At 42.2% G+C, this 17833-nt stretch overlaps 1 protein-coding gene across 2 annotated transcripts in view; it reads right to left on the bottom strand.

Annotated features, from left to right (window-relative positions):
- PRR5 (proline rich 5 (renal)) overlaps nt 1-17833 on the bottom strand; it is a 93485-nt gene that overhangs the window by 59947 nt on the left and 15705 nt on the right. The window contains exons 2-3 of one of the 2 annotated variants that reach the window (XM_010575272.1): nt 10422-10502; nt 10330-10386 (exon numbers count right to left, since the gene is read on the bottom strand). The gene's annotated coding sequence lies outside the window, so the exon portion shown is untranslated. Of the gene's footprint in view, nt 1-10329; nt 10387-10421; nt 10507-17833 lie in introns of those variants that run through there. The other variant, XM_010575270.1, reaches the window with a different exon arrangement.

Here is a 17833-nt window from a genome sequence, read left to right as displayed (position 1 = left end):
CAGAAGGTTATATCCAAGAAGACTCCTTTGAGTACCGCTAGAACAGGATGCTCTGCTCCCCTCACCATTTCTGCAGTAACACCTGCAAGCGCAGTCCATCCTACAAAGCTTCAGACCTGACCCACAGGCAGCCACAGCTGCTGCAGTTCCACTGCCTGCTTTGGAGATACACTGGCTTGCACCAAGCACAGACACCCATAATCACTGCAACCGGCGGAGGATCAGGGCCAATCTCCTGGACCTTCGCTTCCCAGCGTTGTTCAGCGTGAGGCAGAGCAGTGTGAATGTGCCTAGGAGACTTTTTCAGCAGAGAGAGACCTGCATCTGAGCAAACGACCATCTGGACTGCAGCAACCATCCATGTCCAGCTTCTTTTCAGTTTTCTGCTGGACAACATTTCTTATCTGTTCACTGACTGAGCTTCTCAGTCTCCCCACTTTGCTCCCTTCCTGCTTCTCCGTCACCCTTTGCTCTAGTGCTCCCTCTTTTTTGTCTTTTCTTGGTCAGCTAATTCTTCCTCTGACAAAGTTTTTAAATATAATGAAAAGGGAAAGGAAAACTGAGACCAAAACACTGGTACTAACACAGTGTTTACAAACAACTCTTCAGCTGGCTCTAAGGGAATCAAGTCCTTGTCTTGCCTGTTTGGACTGTGAGCTGTTCTTTAGCTCTTCTTTACACTTTTCATTCAGTGTTTGTACACTAGCTAGCAAAACAGGGCTCTGAGCTCAGAATAAGTCACCAGCCTAATCTTACACAGGTCATGAATCTAGTAATACCTGTAAGAAAGCCTTTGCTCAAAGCATCCATGAAATCCCATCCCTTTTGCCAGCAGAAGTTTTTGGTTTACAGAGCATAACAATATAAGCAGTTCTTAAAGTACAGTAGATACAGCTAAATTTTTTTTTTCCTTGTCCTTCAGGAGATACGAATTAGGAGAGAATTAGGATAGGAATAGGCCTGTTACACCCCCATCCAAAATATCAAGCTTTCCATCAAAGGGCAATTCCCCTAGCTCATAGTATCGTTCCTCATTATCTCTTTATAGGTTCTGGGAATTAAAGATAGCGCAGTGATCCGAATGAGCATGATGACGATGCTGGAGGAGGTGAGGATCAATGCTCTGGATTACAGGACCTGCGGCATTACCACCTTTTCTATTCATATCACCTCCAGGGAAGGAGATGGGTTTCCAAGCATCAGACGTGTCCGTTCCGTGTTTCACTGTTGCCCACTCACCAAATTCACAACCCATTGCAACCAGTACATACTCCAAGGCAAGCCCACAACTTTGCTGTTAAATGGAAGTCAAACCTCTAACTGTGATTTAGAAAGTAAGGACTCAAGAGTTCTGATGAATAAGAAAATCAAACATTTAAAATACTTTGTGCTCTTATTACAAGATCATGAGATAGATAGTGGAAAATTAATCTTAGAAAGTAACTGAGCTCATAACACATATGACTTTTTCCTTCCTGAGCTCTGTGTGAATTCTTTCCTAAATTGCCTATCTTGCATAATTTTAATTGGATCCCAGAACACCATGACCTTGATGCAGCAGCTACAGTATCTCAGTGCTGTCTTCTATAGTTATCTATGGTACAGCGCCTTCCAAATCTGTGAACCCTGCAAGATAAAAACTGTGTGCTGCGCAGCGCTATTTTTCTTATATCCAAACACTTCTGATTCAAGGTCTTCCAAGAAGGCTCTGATTGCCTTGGAAGGTCACCAAGATAAAGAACCCACTTTGGTAACTAGCTGAGTTTCTAATAAACTGCACTGGTGGCCAGCTGTTAGTTACGAGTGATATCCTGGCTTTACTCTCAAAGCCAGGATATCACTTGTGTGATATTCTCTCTCTATGAGAATGTGAGCACGTCTGGAAAGATGAACCATGCCTTGAGATTACTGCCACCTCCTGTGCATAAGTCAGGGAGGTCACTTCAGTACTGAGCAATGCAAGAAACAGGTATGCAAATTTGGGGGATCTTTGACTCTGGTACTACGCTGCTGTTACTCAAACAGTACTATAGCTCTCTGGAACAAATCTTGTAGTCCTGTAAAAGTCAAAAAAGCCTAGCCTTCAGTACAAATGGATTCTTTCAGAAAATTTATCATTCTCCCTTGGCATCACAAGGGTATTTTTCTGAATAGAAAAATCGCCAGACAGATTTTAAAGGTAATCCAAAATTGCAACATCTAGCTATGTAGTTGGACTCTGTAGCCTTCAGCACAGTGGAGCTTTCATTAGGAACTTAAAAACGGGGACCTTTTGCCATCTTTTCATACGCACATGCTGAGACAGTCCCTGCACACTGAGATACAGGGCAGTGGAAATAGCAAGGGTAAAAAAGGCCTTCATCATACAAATTATTTTACACTTGTACCTTTAAATCTTCATTTCACCAGGTCAGCAGGTCCAGCACTATGGCCTCCCAGTATGAATCACATCAGTGTTTTTCTCAGGATTCTCTGGGAAATAACTTATCTCAAAGGGCAGAGTGCTGGAATTTTTTAGACTCCATGACAAGGTTTGGAAAAACTCCTTTCACTCTCACTCCAGCTCGTTAGCCAGTCTCAATCTTCAATCAGACATCAACATTACATCACCGTTTGAGTTATCACCTTGAAGGAATGCCTTGTTATCAAGCAGGTAAGGCAAATTCCATTACATTTGCTTCCAGAATTTTTTTTTTTCCCCACAAGGTAGCAACAACTAGATAACTAGTCGAGGTACTCCTCCCTCCCCGAAGTCAGCATAAACACCAGCCTCCTCAAGGTACTGAGGGATGCGGTGGAAGAACAGTGGTGTCATTCAGAAGGCTTGTGCGTCTTCAGCAGCGATGTGGTATCTTTCCTCTCTCTCTTTCCTGATGAGTCCTGCTGCTCCAGCTTGCTTGTTCACCAGGCTTCCTTTAGTCATTTCAAATGATCTGCTCTCCAAACTCAGGCTATATTTTTTCATTGCAAAATAGTTCAAGTTCTCTAAACTTATGGAAAACTAAAATTCTTTTTTTTTTTTTTTTTTTCCTTTCTGAAAACTGCTGGGACCGAAAAGGTTTTAGGCTTCATGGCATTTGGACCTGTGACCCATCCAGGGTCTTTCAAGCTTGCCGCTCCAGGGCCAGCAGTTTGAAAGCCCTCACAGACTGAGCTCCCCCACTCTGAAGCAGAAAGGTTGAAGGACTTATCTCGAGCAAGGCTCCCAGATGCTCTGCTGGACTGCTGTCATCCTGGTACTGAAAACCCTGGGCCATGTTTCTAGGATGCACAGCTCCTTCATAGAGAAAGCCGCAGGCCAGGTAGTCAGTCCCAGGCTTGCAGCCAGCACTTGCGTGAATTGCTTCCTGCAGAGCATACTTCATTTTGGGAATGTCACTGGAAAAAATAAATAAATTGAAAACCTCTCACGAGTGGGGAAGCCTGGACCGTGGTCAGCTCTGTGCTCAAATCCCTACCTCAAGTCCTTTCAAGATACTTTGGTGTTTATAAATAGGTTGGTACCAAAATTCACCAACTTGACATTTTCACGGTAAGACATGGTGATCGCTGAGGGGAGGATCACAGGACGACAAACAAATCTCAGCCTCAGAGAGAAACTACAGCCTTTGCTCACCCTGACTCTTAAAAACCGACAAACCCGTTTGTGTCAACCTGTTTGGGTTTTTTTTAAATTTCAAGCCCGTCTGAGCCACATGCCAGGTTTCAGTCTGATGAAACCCGAAGGGGTGAAGACCTGAGGTGATGAGGACGCCCGGGAGGGTGGCCAGGCAGAGCTAGGCCCACATGCCCCCTCAGCCGCGCAGGGGCTGCTGCGGCAGCGCTCAGCAACCCCACCCACCGGGCACGTGGGGAGGAAGCCCTGAAAACAGCCATCTAAAACACAAAAAAACCCAATAAAAAAATGCACCGTAACTTCTGTGAAGGCATGCACCCAGGCACGTTGCTTTTAACCAGATTTTAACTTTTTGACAGAGCCCCTGACGACTTGTTACAGCCTCCTTCAGGCAGGATGCATGTTCCCGCCACCTGGCCTGAGGAGACGCTGCCCAGGCGGCCATTTTATTACTGGTCACCAGAGGCGATGGCTCCATGTCCCCCTGCGGGCCCTGCCCCGCTCCTCAGCCTGACACCAGCAGCAGGGCAGGGAATGCCAGCCACACCAACCTCGGAGGAGCTGACACAAAATGGCAACCAGGGCAGCCCGCCGAGACCCCGCCGCCTGAGGGCAAGGCCAGCGGCCCCGTGACTGAAACAGCTTAACTGCCGCAACACTGCTCTGTCATGTATGGGTTTTTTTTAATAAAAGATGTCCGTCTTCTGCTTTTCCAGATGGCATGAAAGCAGCAGCGACAGCAGGGACAACGCAACAGGCAAGGGCCCGTCCCTGGTCCCCCGTTCCCTCAGGCAGCTTGCAGGACCGGTGGCATGTCACCCCCTGTTCAGAGGGGCACAAAAATCTGAGGTCAGTACCCCTCCTGGTGGGAGATGCTTCCCGCGGGACACTCTCGTATCCCTGGCAAGAAAAGAGGACCTCCTTGCCTCATACTTTTGCTCTGTTCTCCACAGCCCCTCATCGAATAGGGGGCAAAAACCAGCGGTATGTTTCTAAGTGCTGGTTTTCTCAATTCCCACTCTTCTGAGCCACAGCCACCACAAGTGGTGGTGGTGAGGTGGGTCGGAGCGGCAAGGTGTACTGGCAGCTTCAAAGCAGCTGGGGGGCATACGGGCATTTCCAGGCAGCCGCAGGGGCTTCCCCACCACGCTCCCAGTGCGTACCTGAAAAATGGCCATACCACTGCGCGCCTTCCCGTTTTGCCATTCATCTGCTTTTCACCAGGACATGCATCCATAAAGCTTTAGTCCCTGCTGTGGTATTTTGATGCTTGCAAATTGTAGGGCACTGGTCAAAAGACAGAGAGACACAACCTTTTTTTTTTTTCTTCTTTTTTCCCCCCTAAGACTCAGAAAGGTCAGATTTGAAATTAATTTTGTCCTATGTAATGTTTTGGCTTTGTTTGTATTTATTCCAAGTGAGTTCACCCATTTCTACTGCAGAAATAAAAGGTCATGAAACCAATGAATTCTCTCTCTCCTAAAAGGGGTGAATCCCTTCTAGGAAGTGAATCACCAGTGAAGTGCACCAAAAGAAAAGAAAATGCAAAAAAATATTCTGTGGGACTGTAATCACAGCTGGGCGCAATTATAAAATGCACAAGGGCACTTTGGATGCCATTTGCTTGCATCAATTTTTAAGCTGTTTAATTTGATTGATGAACATGGGAAAAAAGTAAAACAAAAAACTTTCACATTTTTGCTACCAAAAAGAAAAAAAAAAAAAAAAGCTGTATTCCTTTCTGCAGTATTTGGCCATGCAGCAGTAGGAACGAGCACAAAGATTTGGCCAGACTGGGAGAAGGGAGGAGGACAGGGAAGGGAAAGTTGAATCACTTTAAACATAAAATAAATCTAAAACAATCCTGGCCCCCAGCTAATGCTCCGCATGTTGCAAAGGAGATATGTGCGTGTATATATGTGCGTGCCATTATGTTAGTTTTATTAGTCATCTGTTTTAAGAGATTGGCTCCAATGAAGTTTTGGGTCCAGATTTGAATGCTCTGAGGAAGGAGAGTATCCAGAATTGAACTTTTGACTCAGACTGGCATAAAGATAAATGGCTTTTTGAATCCAGGTTTTTGGTTCATTGACTCCATTTGGGTTTCTTCGGTTTGTTTAGTACAAGAATTTAGCATGTCATATGAAACGTAAATGCATCCAGACTTATTCTGCTGGAATAAAATAGAAAGTTTCAGTGTTTGTTTACTGTAGTGTATTGCTTCCAACCCAATGCTTTCAACAGAAAATCTTCTTCGTTCAAATGTTTTGAAGCTTTTTTTTTTTTTTAAAGGCGGCTTTCCAACTCTATAGTTGGTACCCTGTAGTGTTAAAAAAGAAGTATAGGACCCTTACATTTTAAAGGCTGAATCCTTAATATTGTATAACTCTCTTTCCCTATGAGAGGGACTAAACTTTTGTAGCCAAAACCAAAAGGCATCCAAAATTATTAGATACTTTGTTAAGTCCTAGTTAAGAGGTTTAATGGAAATATGACCAGGACCCACTTGCATTTCACACTTCTCTTACACTTTTATCAAGAGATGCTATCTAGTCATCAATGTTAGGTGCTGAAACAGTTAGAAGTCCCATTTTAGTTCAAACGCAGGACACAAGTTCTGCAGAAATAAAAATATAATCCATTTTCAAGCCCACATCATGATTTTTTGTGCCAGGCATATGACTTTCTAAGGCCTTATTTTGGTAATACTCATTATTTAACTTTTGGAAGATTATTCAGATCTCAGTGAGGTGACGTGTCCTCCTTTGCTTAGATCTGTGAAAGTTGTTTGGGTTGCATTCAAGTAGAGTTGGGGAAAAAAAGAGGAATGAAAGATACTATTTTCACCTTCCTTTACTTACAGCAAAGTTAAATGTAATAAATGTAACACTTCAGCTGTTATTTCACATACAGTTAGATAGGTAGATCTATAGATAGAATATTTATGCTTTTATCTACACTTTACTACTGTCTGTATTTTAATGAGATGGTAAATAAGTAACAGGAAGAAAATTGGGAGTAACATTTGGAATAATTCCTTCCTTTTGATTAAATTATCCATAAGAGCTGTGAAGAGACAAGATACTCATGACCACAGTGACAGCAGCGTAGTGACCTGGCAGGTCAGAACTGGAAGGTGGAATTAAGACTCTCCTGTGATAAAGTTCAGTCACTCTAGCTTGGCCTTCCATTTTCTAAGCTCATTTAGCACTAGCTACTAGGAAATGAGGCAAGGGACATCAGGAGTGGGATATGTACGTCTCACAAGTAGAGATGTACAGGAAAATCCAGACCTCACTCTGTAGTTGCTGGAGAAAACGGGGCACATCCAGGGTACACTTCATCACATCCTATACAGGATACTTAAACCTGGTCAGGAAAGTCATGCTGGGGACATGCCTGTTCTCTCCACCAACTATAAAGAGAACATAATGTGAGCAGTTCAGATATGGATATGGTATTCCAAGCTATAAATACCTAAAATTAGACGAGATGAATGTCATCCCCAGTCTCTTACTGCCTGATTGATCATGATACAAGTGTAAATAATCTGGCATCCAACTAATGAATGTTTCATTTCCTCAAGTACATGCTCTGACCCTAGATGAAGAGACCTTAGGGAGCTATCTTCGGTTTTCAAGCTCAGTTGGTATTTCAAGTAGGGAGATATTAAATTAGGAGTATTTCTAGGAGAGTCTACTGTTGACCAAAGCCATTGTGGGCTTGAGAGAAAAGGACAAACTTTGCAGCCTTCCTGGGACAGCCTCAACAGAAAGGCAAGTGGGATTTGCTGGTTAAGAGCATCTTCTGGCTAGGGGATCCACTGAAATTTTAGAGAAGAGTTGAGCTGAGAGTAACACCCACTCCAGCAGTGGACAAGGAGAATTAAACAATAAATAAAAATACTGTCAGGTTCTCACCTGAATTGGAAGAGGAGAAAAAAAGGGAGCAAAGAAAGAGTTACAACTTTGCCAGGAACTTCTCATAATACTAATTATGAACAGATTGAGTGCTTATCACCTGTGACATAGTAAACACTGCTAATCTCCTTTATGATCTCAACACTCTCCTACTGACTTCTGTCTCCTTGTGAGCATAGCAAATATATTACTTTGCTGTTTCTGATTAGGCCCCTGCCATGCCAAGGCTTCTGCATGTGCTGGATTTGAAACCTGTGATACTTCCATGGAATAGTATGGGACACATCCAGAAAGTAAAACCTATGTACAACCATCTACAAAGGCCATGGCCTGCAGATGCAAACTAATGGGGGCCTGAAACCTTCAATACATGTTTTCTATGGTCCCTGTTACAGCAGGACCAGACTCCTAAGACCTTTAAATTATATCATACCACAATGAAGAGCAAATAATAAATGTAACTGGGAAAATATGTACACTGTTGGAATATAAAATTTGAATACAATAAAACCATAAGCATCACTTAAAGTCTATTATATTGCCAGTAAGTTATGTCTTTTGCAATGAAAAAAACCCAAGCGGTTATAAAATGCTGGGTTTGCAGCAGGCAGGCAGTGTTTTTTCATAAGGCATTGGTATTTCTAGTCGCCACCACCCTGACACAGTGTTTGCTAAGTTGCTCAAGGCATAATGTCTAATAATGCCTCCTCCTATGGTGGGAACTCTGATCTGACTGTCCATCATAGTAAGGTTACAGATTACATAGTAAACTATAAACAGTTTACAGTGAGATAGTTTGCAAATGCTCTGCCAGAAACAGAAGGCATGCACGTGTCTCCGTTTACTCTGAGGGGCAGTTACACAGAATACCAAGAATAAAAAGTTTAACAACGAACAAAAAGATAGAGTGTTCACACTGAACTTCTCAAAATATTTCAGTGAAGCATTAGAGCAGCTTTTAGTTCTTCTGGCAATGGCTGAATCCTCCTAGCAGCTGTATTGGGAGGTGCTGCTGACAGAACTCATGTTTGGTAACAGATTAATTGGTAGGCTGCTGACTTAGTTAACAGCAGACATGGGTCCTTGTTTTAGAGAAGGTTGTAAAGTTCAGGAGCAGATATTTTCTGGGTATGGTTGAATAATGTGGGCAGAGGTAGCAGGGATTTCCTGACTGAGTTATACCCAGATTCTTCCCTCAACTTTACAGAGGAACCACTTATAAGGAGAAAAGCTATACCCATATCCATACTCTTCATGACCTGGGACTATCAAGTTCCCATGGTACAATACCCCCTTCTCTGCTACTGATACCACTAATTCACTTCCCAGGGAATCCAGAAAGGCAGTAGCTAACAACACCTTGGAAATCCTTACGGCAAAAAGTGCAGAACAAATGAATATGACTTCTCTCACTTTTAAACATCTGTGCCCAGTTTACAGACCAAGCTAAATTCTGCTGTAGGTCACAGCCTTGCACTGGATTACGGTGCAAGGCCCCGGTGGGAGCTGCAGATTATAGGGGACCATTTACCCCTGCAGCCTGAGATGAGACCAAGTAACCACTGTAGCAAAATCCAGCTACCACAGCAATGGAATAGCACAGAACAGGCATTCCCATCATTTACCGCTTGATACAAACTGGGAAGAAAGCATGCATTACCGCCAAGTAAATCAAACCAGAAGTTTTCAAGAGTGAATCCTTTAGAAAAGGCCTCTTTGCTTAAAAAAACAGAGGGAAAAAAAAGTTGAAGCCATGGCAGAGGTTAGCTTCTGCAGCCTAGTGATAAAGCAAATAAATCTTTAAGGGAAAATAAGTGCCTTAAACTGTTCAGAAAGAAAATTCTTTTGGAGGAGAAAACTGGCAATTGTTTTCTGAGAAAATTTCTAAGTTGCTTTGAAAAAATAAGAGCTAACATGCAATGATAATGTTAAAAGAAAAACAGAGCAACATCAAAGACAGGTTAAGCACATTTACTTTCCTTTCACATAAATGCACACACACCCCCATACACACTCTCCCTTCATGACTAGCATTTACTGCAAGTGATTTCAAGAAATCTGTAAAAATTTCCTCCTTCCTAAAAACCTTGTATCTCAAACGCGGGAATATTAAGGAACTCTAGAGGGTTGTGCCAAGCACCTCTGCAGAAATAGCTGCAGCTGTGTAAGATATTACTACCACTCAGCTGTTCGGTGCCTCTTCTTGCCACACCTACGTACACATCAATCATATATAGGTCATTTGAGAATTCCTCATATGCTTCAGCGCACAGTCAGCCAGGGCAGCTTAATCTGTTTCTGCAACGGTTGTCTGACTATGATCTTGGTGAACAGTATCTGAACCCTCTCATTCTGCTCGAGGTCACCGTGATGGGTAACACCCGAGCTTTTGCATCACCCATTCTGGCTCTCTATTTCAGGGCTTTTTTCCCAAGGACATGAAGTTATTTAGAGGCTCCTCTCAGAGTGCAGAAATTCAAGTAATTTTCTATATTGCTTGCTCACAACCCTGATTCAGCTGTAAATAGATTCACAGCTGAAAGTTCATGCATACCATTTTTTAAGCTGCACTAAAGCTAGAGGGATGTAGACTGACATGAGCTGATGTTAAAAATCCCAAAGTACTTCATTGTTATTCAGATATTTTTCTACAGCAGAAAATACAGTGGGTTCTGTGGGAAATTTTGGAAGACAGATGTTAACCCTAGTTAGTCCAACAAAACGAACTCTCCAGGTGTCTGAAATTGGAAACATTTTCCAGTTGAAAATAGTGTTGCAGAAACATGTGCTTACCTGCTAAAGGGAGAAGAGAACAGGAGTGAATAGCAAATAGGGAAGACTCTGCAGCAGGTTTCCGATAGTCACATGAAAATTCTTGGCAGCATGTTTCCGATAGTCACATGAAAATTCTTGACAGGCGATACAATTCAGTGGAAAAAGTCAATTGCCTTGCAATAAAGGCAGCTCTGCAACAAAAGATGAACAAAAAGTAGTATTGCAAGTATTGCTATTCTAGGAGTCGTTTCTCGAGAGTGCACTAGTAAGCCCATATATGACAGACACAGAAGTACAAGTAGTACAATAATCAGTGCTGTTCCACCTCATCACTGACAATTAAATGCTGCTTCTTGCACTTTTCCCTTTTCTATTTTCTTCAGGGGGAGCAACTCACTGACACCAGCGCGAAGAGCTATGCTTATCACTAAAGAGGATAAGAGAGTTTCCGTGAGCACACACAGTGCAAGTAGTTCTGTGTTCCAGCACTAAAGAGGTGACAGAAAAAGGTCTGAAATAGGCTGTGCAATCTGCAGTGATCACCTTTGGAGAGCAGCTGTCTTATGAGGCCTAGAAAAGTCTTAAATGCATCATTTAAAAATACTGGAAATTCTTTCTTCAGGGCTTCAAATGACAGTCATAATATCACTGCCTGTCCTGAGCTGGTCTTGAAGTGCCTCTCTGAGATGACTATTAACAAAATAAACCACTCCAGAGCGGATATCTTGGTACAGCACAGAATTTATAATTATGAGAAATTATAAACATCTTCATAATACAAAGATTTTTTTTTTTAATCACTGGTCAATAAATATAAAACACTATTATGAAAAAAAAACCATACAGAGACACACAGCAGTATCCACATACATCTGCATCCACATTCTGAGTGCAATTCTTCATGCCTTACACTTTGCATAGTCATTAGCACCAACTCTAACACACTGCTAAATCTGATTAGGAATGTATAGATGTCCTTTTTGGCTCAGTTTATCCTGCATACAAACCACTCTTGCTTTTGTTTTGTGGCATTTCATACCCACTTTGCCAGGATGTAAATAACTGCATGTGTTTACAAATATATACTTTAAGGTTAATCTTTCCTGCATTTAAGAGAACTAAGAAACCCCCTTATATTCCCACCTTTTTTCTGCTCTATGGGTGTGAGCTTCATTCTGTTACCACTTATTTTACTCAAAATCAGAGGTGTTAGTTTAAATAACAGTGTTGTGCGAAGTCAGTGCATTTTGACTGCAATGCGTTAAGGAGCACACACACAAGCAGCTCAGCAGACAGCCTGCAGAATGGGAGAAATTATCTGCAGCTTGTAGGCTACAGCCATGAACTGGTATTTTAAATACCTAGGGGCAAGGTAGGGAAAGCAACCTTTTCAGCGACACGTGTGCATCTGGGAGATGACACATGAACAAATTCACAGTGCGGGATGTATAGCAAAAACTCAAGATATGAGCATAGTACACTGGATACGAACATGCTATACCAACAAAAACTCCCATGGACACAGCTATATGTTGCACTAGTATACAAAAAACCGCTCTAAGCAAAGCAAGCTGTCACACTAGAGCTTTCTTGATATAGCTGGGTTTATATTAAGAGCGTCTGCCAAAACTGCTAGAGTGGTCAGGACATTGAGGTCTTCCAAAAGCTATGACCGATTGATCTCAGCTGGAAGTGGATACTGTCAAAGTACGTATCTAAAATAATAGGCCTTGCCATGAATTTTGGCTTTTTCCCCCCTCCCTGCTTAACAGACAAGTTGAAGAAGATTCTTAATCTTCTAGTTTAAAGTATATGAGAAATCCCACTGATTTTAGACAGATATTATGGACAGATATTAAGGGTAATAATAGCTATTTGGTTCTCAAAATAGTAGATGCTTATGGGTACGAAAACAGTGTTTTGCTTGGAGATCCTGCTTTGACATTTCTATGCTAGCAGATAAAAAAAAATCCTCCATTTTGCCTATAACCTGTGATAATTTGATTAGCTGGGGTAGTAAACCAACATCACAGTGCTATCCTTCAGGATTTGAGGGGGTTATTTCAGAATAAAACTCCACTGCCTTTTTTATTTAAATCAACCCAACTTTGACGATCAAAGCTCAGCTATTCTGTCAATGCATGCATGAAGTATAAATAATTTTTTTTTAAACTTGTGAATTACATTTATCTTGCTTTCATCTAATGGCCTGTATATCTTAAACTATTTATAGTTTCAGGGGAAAGGGAAGAAGAGAATGCCTGAAAAAAAACCAACCCATGATGCTGTTGTACAGAAGTTCCAGGAGACTGTAATTAAGCATATTGCTCACACCAGCTGAGCAATCAGTATGTTATTTTGGCAGGTAAAGCAAATCAAGAATTCATATAGCATTTTGTTATCAAGTATTGATACCATGCCTTAAACCAGGCATCTCCCACAGGCAGAATTTCAGAACTACTTACCCATCCCTCCACCGTGCTATAGGGAAAGCAGCAATACAAGTCTCTGAGGAGAATCACTGTGAAAGACCCAAAATATTTTTGGAGACATAACCGTCACATTGTAGTTTTAGAGACCTCCTGACCAGCATGGAAAGAAACACGACTCCAGAGGTTTTTGGACTCCAAAGCTGCCACAAACCCAGATTCAGCTCAAACTGCTCTGAGCTGCAGGGCAGTGTGAGTTCCAGGTATATTCTGCATGTGAGGCAGAGGAGGAAAAGGTGCAGCATGGCTGGTGATGCTGCTTGAAAAAACAGCTATTTTGGAATTTGTTCAAATCTAAAATGCTACTTCTGGCAGAGAGGCTAGTTGTCCAAATGCTAGAGAATATTAAAAAATATAGGGTAAAACACAGGATCATGCATCACAGGTGCATTATAAATAATACATTAATATAACTGCCCTCCTTTTCTAAGTGACCGTACTTTAAAATTAACTTATTTGTGAGTGTGGGTGAAATTCATTTCTCATACAGCATGAACTTGCTTAGCGAAGGGAATGTCAGTTCCTCCTCAGGACTGACAACGAGAGCTGCTGTAAATCAGTATTTCAGTGGAGCTGACAGTTGCCCCACTTACACCTACTGCTCAGCCAGCTACGGCCTGAGAAATCAGTCACAAGGACTCTAATTTCGGGTATTACTGCGTGTGCCTTTCAATTCAGCTGTGAAGTGGCCGGCAAGTGAGCTCTATCATTTCAGTGACTGCAGTCTAAAAAGGTGCAAGCCAAGAATCAACACACTGGCTGGAAATGGTGATTGCAATTAAACTACAATCAGCCTGGCAGGCTGACGTGATCAAGGTCAGTCATGTACAAACCCAGCACCATTACGGACCTTTTTCTGTTAGAAGATTTTGATGTGGGGCTGCAATGACCAGGAAGAATATCAATGGCTGGAAATTGCAAAGGCTTGGTCACTAGTTTCAGAGTTTTGCAAGCTCAGCTCAATCAACCAGAAGTGTAGAAAAGAGTGCATGGGAAGAATGAAGCCGATATAAAAAGTACCATCTGTACTCTTGGCTTTATTCCTTGAGTTACATACGTATACATTTTCTTTGGGCTAGCTAAGCCTTATTTCAGTCTGTGAAGCAAGTGGCCTTTTGTGCTCTTGGCCTTCCCCTCCCCAGCCATTTAACAAGCCAGTCTGCAACTGGTCCCACCAAGCAAAGCATAGGTTCAGCCTATGCTATAACTGGCTTCCCAAGCACCTTGGTTCACTCTTCTTTCAGACCTGTGAAAGATTTGCAGCTATGAAGTACTTTTTCTTTTGTTTGCCAGAGATAAAAAGATGGTAGTATGTCTTCTGGGCTTTATTTCCCTGACCTTTCTCCTTTAAAAAAATATTTCACTTCAATGGAATTAAAGCTCATACTATAAATTCAAATTATAACTAAAGGATGAATTCTGGCTACAGAAATGGATAGGAAAGCCCCTGTTGACTTTCCCTGGGGCAACATTGTACCTCAGACAAATAATAAGATTGTTTTTAATGCTGACTTCTCACAGCTGAATTTTTTTTTTGCTGACAGTCTGTTTCTGTTGCATGTATTGCCGAGTTTCTTTTCTGCTGCAATAGTGACACTTAATCTGCTTTTATATCTCTGAGGACATAAACTTAAGAAAATAGAACCCTAAAGGCGATAATTTCTCCTGAAAATCCTTGATGTTATTCTTAAAAGAAGTCAGATGAAAAAGTTGTAGAAAGCTCTGCATTAAAAAAAGTGTCAAATTTAACTCCATGGAGACAAAGAAATAGCTAGTACATACCAAAAACAAAAATGAAACTTCAAGGGGCCAATTACAGGATTAACCTAGTCTAAAAGAACCAAAAGATCTCCCATCTCAGATTATGACTTTCTCCACACTCAAAACTCCAATAATTCATATTTAAAACCTCCCTCATTCTTCATTTCCATAGACCGAATCTTAAATGAAAGCACTAATTGATTGCATGGAGAAATGGTACACAGACTACTGCAAGCGTGCTTCCACAGATGTCGGTGGCGATGCTCCATTTTGCAGAGAGCACCTTGTGAACTGGACTTCACAGCACTCCAAGTTTAATTTGTATTCAGCTGAGTGAAAACATCTCACAAGCAAAGCTTGCAAATGTAACTGCATCACTGCTGGTGTTTTTACACAGACAAGCAGGCTGTGAATTTAATCATGCAGGTAGAACAATAACACATTTTTCAAGGGCTGACTACCACTTAACAAAACAGACAAAAAATCCCAACGGCAGTGCTCCTCAAATTCATAACTGTCTTTATAGACTGGAGATTTTTAAATCTTTCTGCACTACCCTGGCTCTGCTTTAATGAAAATTAAAGAAAAATATTCAACAATTTCAGCAGGAAAAGACTGGAAAATCCTATTCATAACATCCATCATTTTAAGCTAAATTCATATTTGATATATTAGTGCCCTGGTTTTACAGGCTGCCCATTTACAAGCCTTACATGAAAGTCAACATCCCACAGCGATCTCAATAAAACATTAAAGCTTCAGGTAACTCAGGGAGAAGAGTTCTTGGATGGGTGAATGCAGCATAACTAAACACTAAAAGTTCCCTTTGAACTTTCCACAGGCTCTTTCAGGATGAAACGGAAAAGTCTCTCCCTTGCTTCCGTTAAAGCGCTCAAACTCATGAATTTTTGAAGCAGCATTTGAAGGGTTTTACTGGAAAAGGATGCAGTGAGTGTAAACGAGGGCATTTTGGAAGAATTTCACTTGAGCCTTTGCTCGCTCAGTCACTTCAGGCAATCTCACGGACAGGGACTGTCAACTGCTTTACCCCTGTATTTGAACACCAAGCAAATCCAGGGAGGATTTTTTTGCACAGCAACCTGGCACTATCTCTGCGGCAAAATTTCTCAAAAAAAGAATCAAAAAAAGAGGCATTCCCCTTCAGCTGCCTTTGCTTTTGACTAAAATACTAAAATGCCAACATTTCTTACTGGCCTCCTTCCTCATTCCCAAGAACTGCGGGAGGTGGAAAACCAAAAAGGGAACATTTCAATTTGTCTTCCTATTTATAAGCAATCCCTGCACCATGGGGAGGTCCTGCCCCCAGCCATCCTCACCCCGGCCCCTCTCCAAGCCCAGTGCTCAGCCTCTGTCTGCAGAGGTGCCAGACCACATTTAAAGTAGCTGCTTCTGAAGCCTACGTGAAAAACATCCGCCACGAACAGTAGCTTCCTATTAAGAACAACAGCAACCCTCTATGGAGAAATTAAGAGACTGATGGATCCTGCGCAACTGAAACTCATAACCAGCTTAGAGAAACAAATCACACCCTTCTCAGCTGATCCATCGCTCCTGGCACGGCCAGCAATAAGCAAGCTTTGGAAGAAGCAACAGGAGAGGGAGAGACAGACATCTGACAGCAAAGCGGAGCCAGAAGTGACTTCCAACACAGCAAGAATTTCAAGTCTGCATGGCAAAAAGGAATGACAAGGTCACAACCCACAAACCCCCTTGACAATTTCATCTGTCTCTTTTCACAAATCTGTAGACTTTGCTAGACATGCTCTAAGGCCCGTCAACATTAACATGGACTTCTCCGCTCAAACCACCAAGCTTCTGGCTCAGCACGTTTCAGGCATACACCAGAGCAAAAGCCACTCACATTTCTCTATTTTTAGAGCAGAGCTGGGGTTACTTATGGCCACAGCAGGGATAACCAAGCCTAACGATGCCAGCATTGGCACCAGATTAGAGACATATGCAGGACCTGTAGCGGAGTTTTACAAGAGATGCTCACAAAGCCCTGGCTGCAAAAGAAAATTTTGTTTGGGTGGCATGGATTGGGCAAAAGAAATGTGAAACACCATAATTCCCCATTTCCAGGATCACTATGACAGCAAGGGCGGAGGGGGGAGGGGGGAGGAAAAAAAAAAGAGAGTGCAATCCTTAGATGGGTAGTACTCTACTATCATTACAGTCATGCATCCTGAAAGCAGAAGTAATTGCCACTTGCATTTAATAATGTGAGGGAAAAGGGGAAAAAAAAAAGAAAAGAACAGTAAGAAGGCAGTACATCCTAAGCTCATTACAGATGGTTTCGAAGTCTGCAAAGAGAAATTTAAGAAATGATGACACTACTACCCCTTCTGCCCCTTCCCCTGCCCTACCAAAGCGAAGTTGGCAGAGGGAATGCATTATACTCTGGTTCTGCACAAAATCCAGTGGTGTCAGCTCGGCTGCCGAGGAAGGTGAGGTTCCAGTGAAGGTGCCAGATGCAATACTGGGATATTTTCTGCTCTACCAGCCTTGCAGATTTTGAAGAAAGGTAGCAAATAGCTGCAGGCAGCGACTTCTTATATTTCCTCTGACATTTCTACTCCACTCTCAGATTCAGCTTCTGACTACATACGAGCCAGCAGCTGCTTAGTCAAAAGCTTCCTGAGGAAACCCAGTAACATGAGAATACAGCTCCACAGCCTGCATCTGCTGCCATTCTCAAAGCAGGTACTGCTGCCTGAACGCCTTGAGAATAAAAGGAGAAAGGACATAAAAGAAGTTTTTGACGCCTCTCTAATGAGGATGATACACCTGGAGAGCAGAGGATAAGCTGTTGTTGGGAGGAGACAGGCCAGGTCTCTAATCTCTCAGTTGCCAAAGTTTGAGGAGATGAGAATGCTGGGCTTGGACTTACACAGAACTTGGCAAGTTCATGGCTCCATTGATCCTCCATCACTGAAACCAGGCAGAAGCTAGATAAACTGTGAAGCAATGTCAGGACTCAGTGTGCTGGAGGCAGTATGTAGGGAAGGGTTTTGTGGGAAATAAACTGACTTCAAAAAAAGAAGAGGTAAATAGAAGTAGCAGCAATTACACAACTATCACAAAAAGCACCTGCATTCAACTCAGCTATCTCTTTGTGCTCCTGCCATCAATAATTTAAAGTCCTACAGTGCAAATTCTACAGATGTAAAAACTGTCATCCCATTATCTCTCTCTGAACAGTTATGAAATACACCTTAAGCCTCTAAACAATATTCAATTTTTCAGTAATG

Source organism: Haliaeetus leucocephalus, unplaced genomic scaffold, assembly GCF_000737465.1.
Source record: "Haliaeetus leucocephalus isolate CR32 unplaced genomic scaffold, Haliaeetus_leucocephalus-4.0 Scaffold473, whole genome shotgun sequence".
In the NCBI taxonomy this organism is placed as follows: Eukaryota; Metazoa; Chordata; class Aves; order Accipitriformes; family Accipitridae; genus Haliaeetus; species Haliaeetus leucocephalus.
The sequence above is the reverse complement of the archived record's forward strand: the minus strand, read 5'-3'. Positions and strand labels throughout refer to the sequence as shown.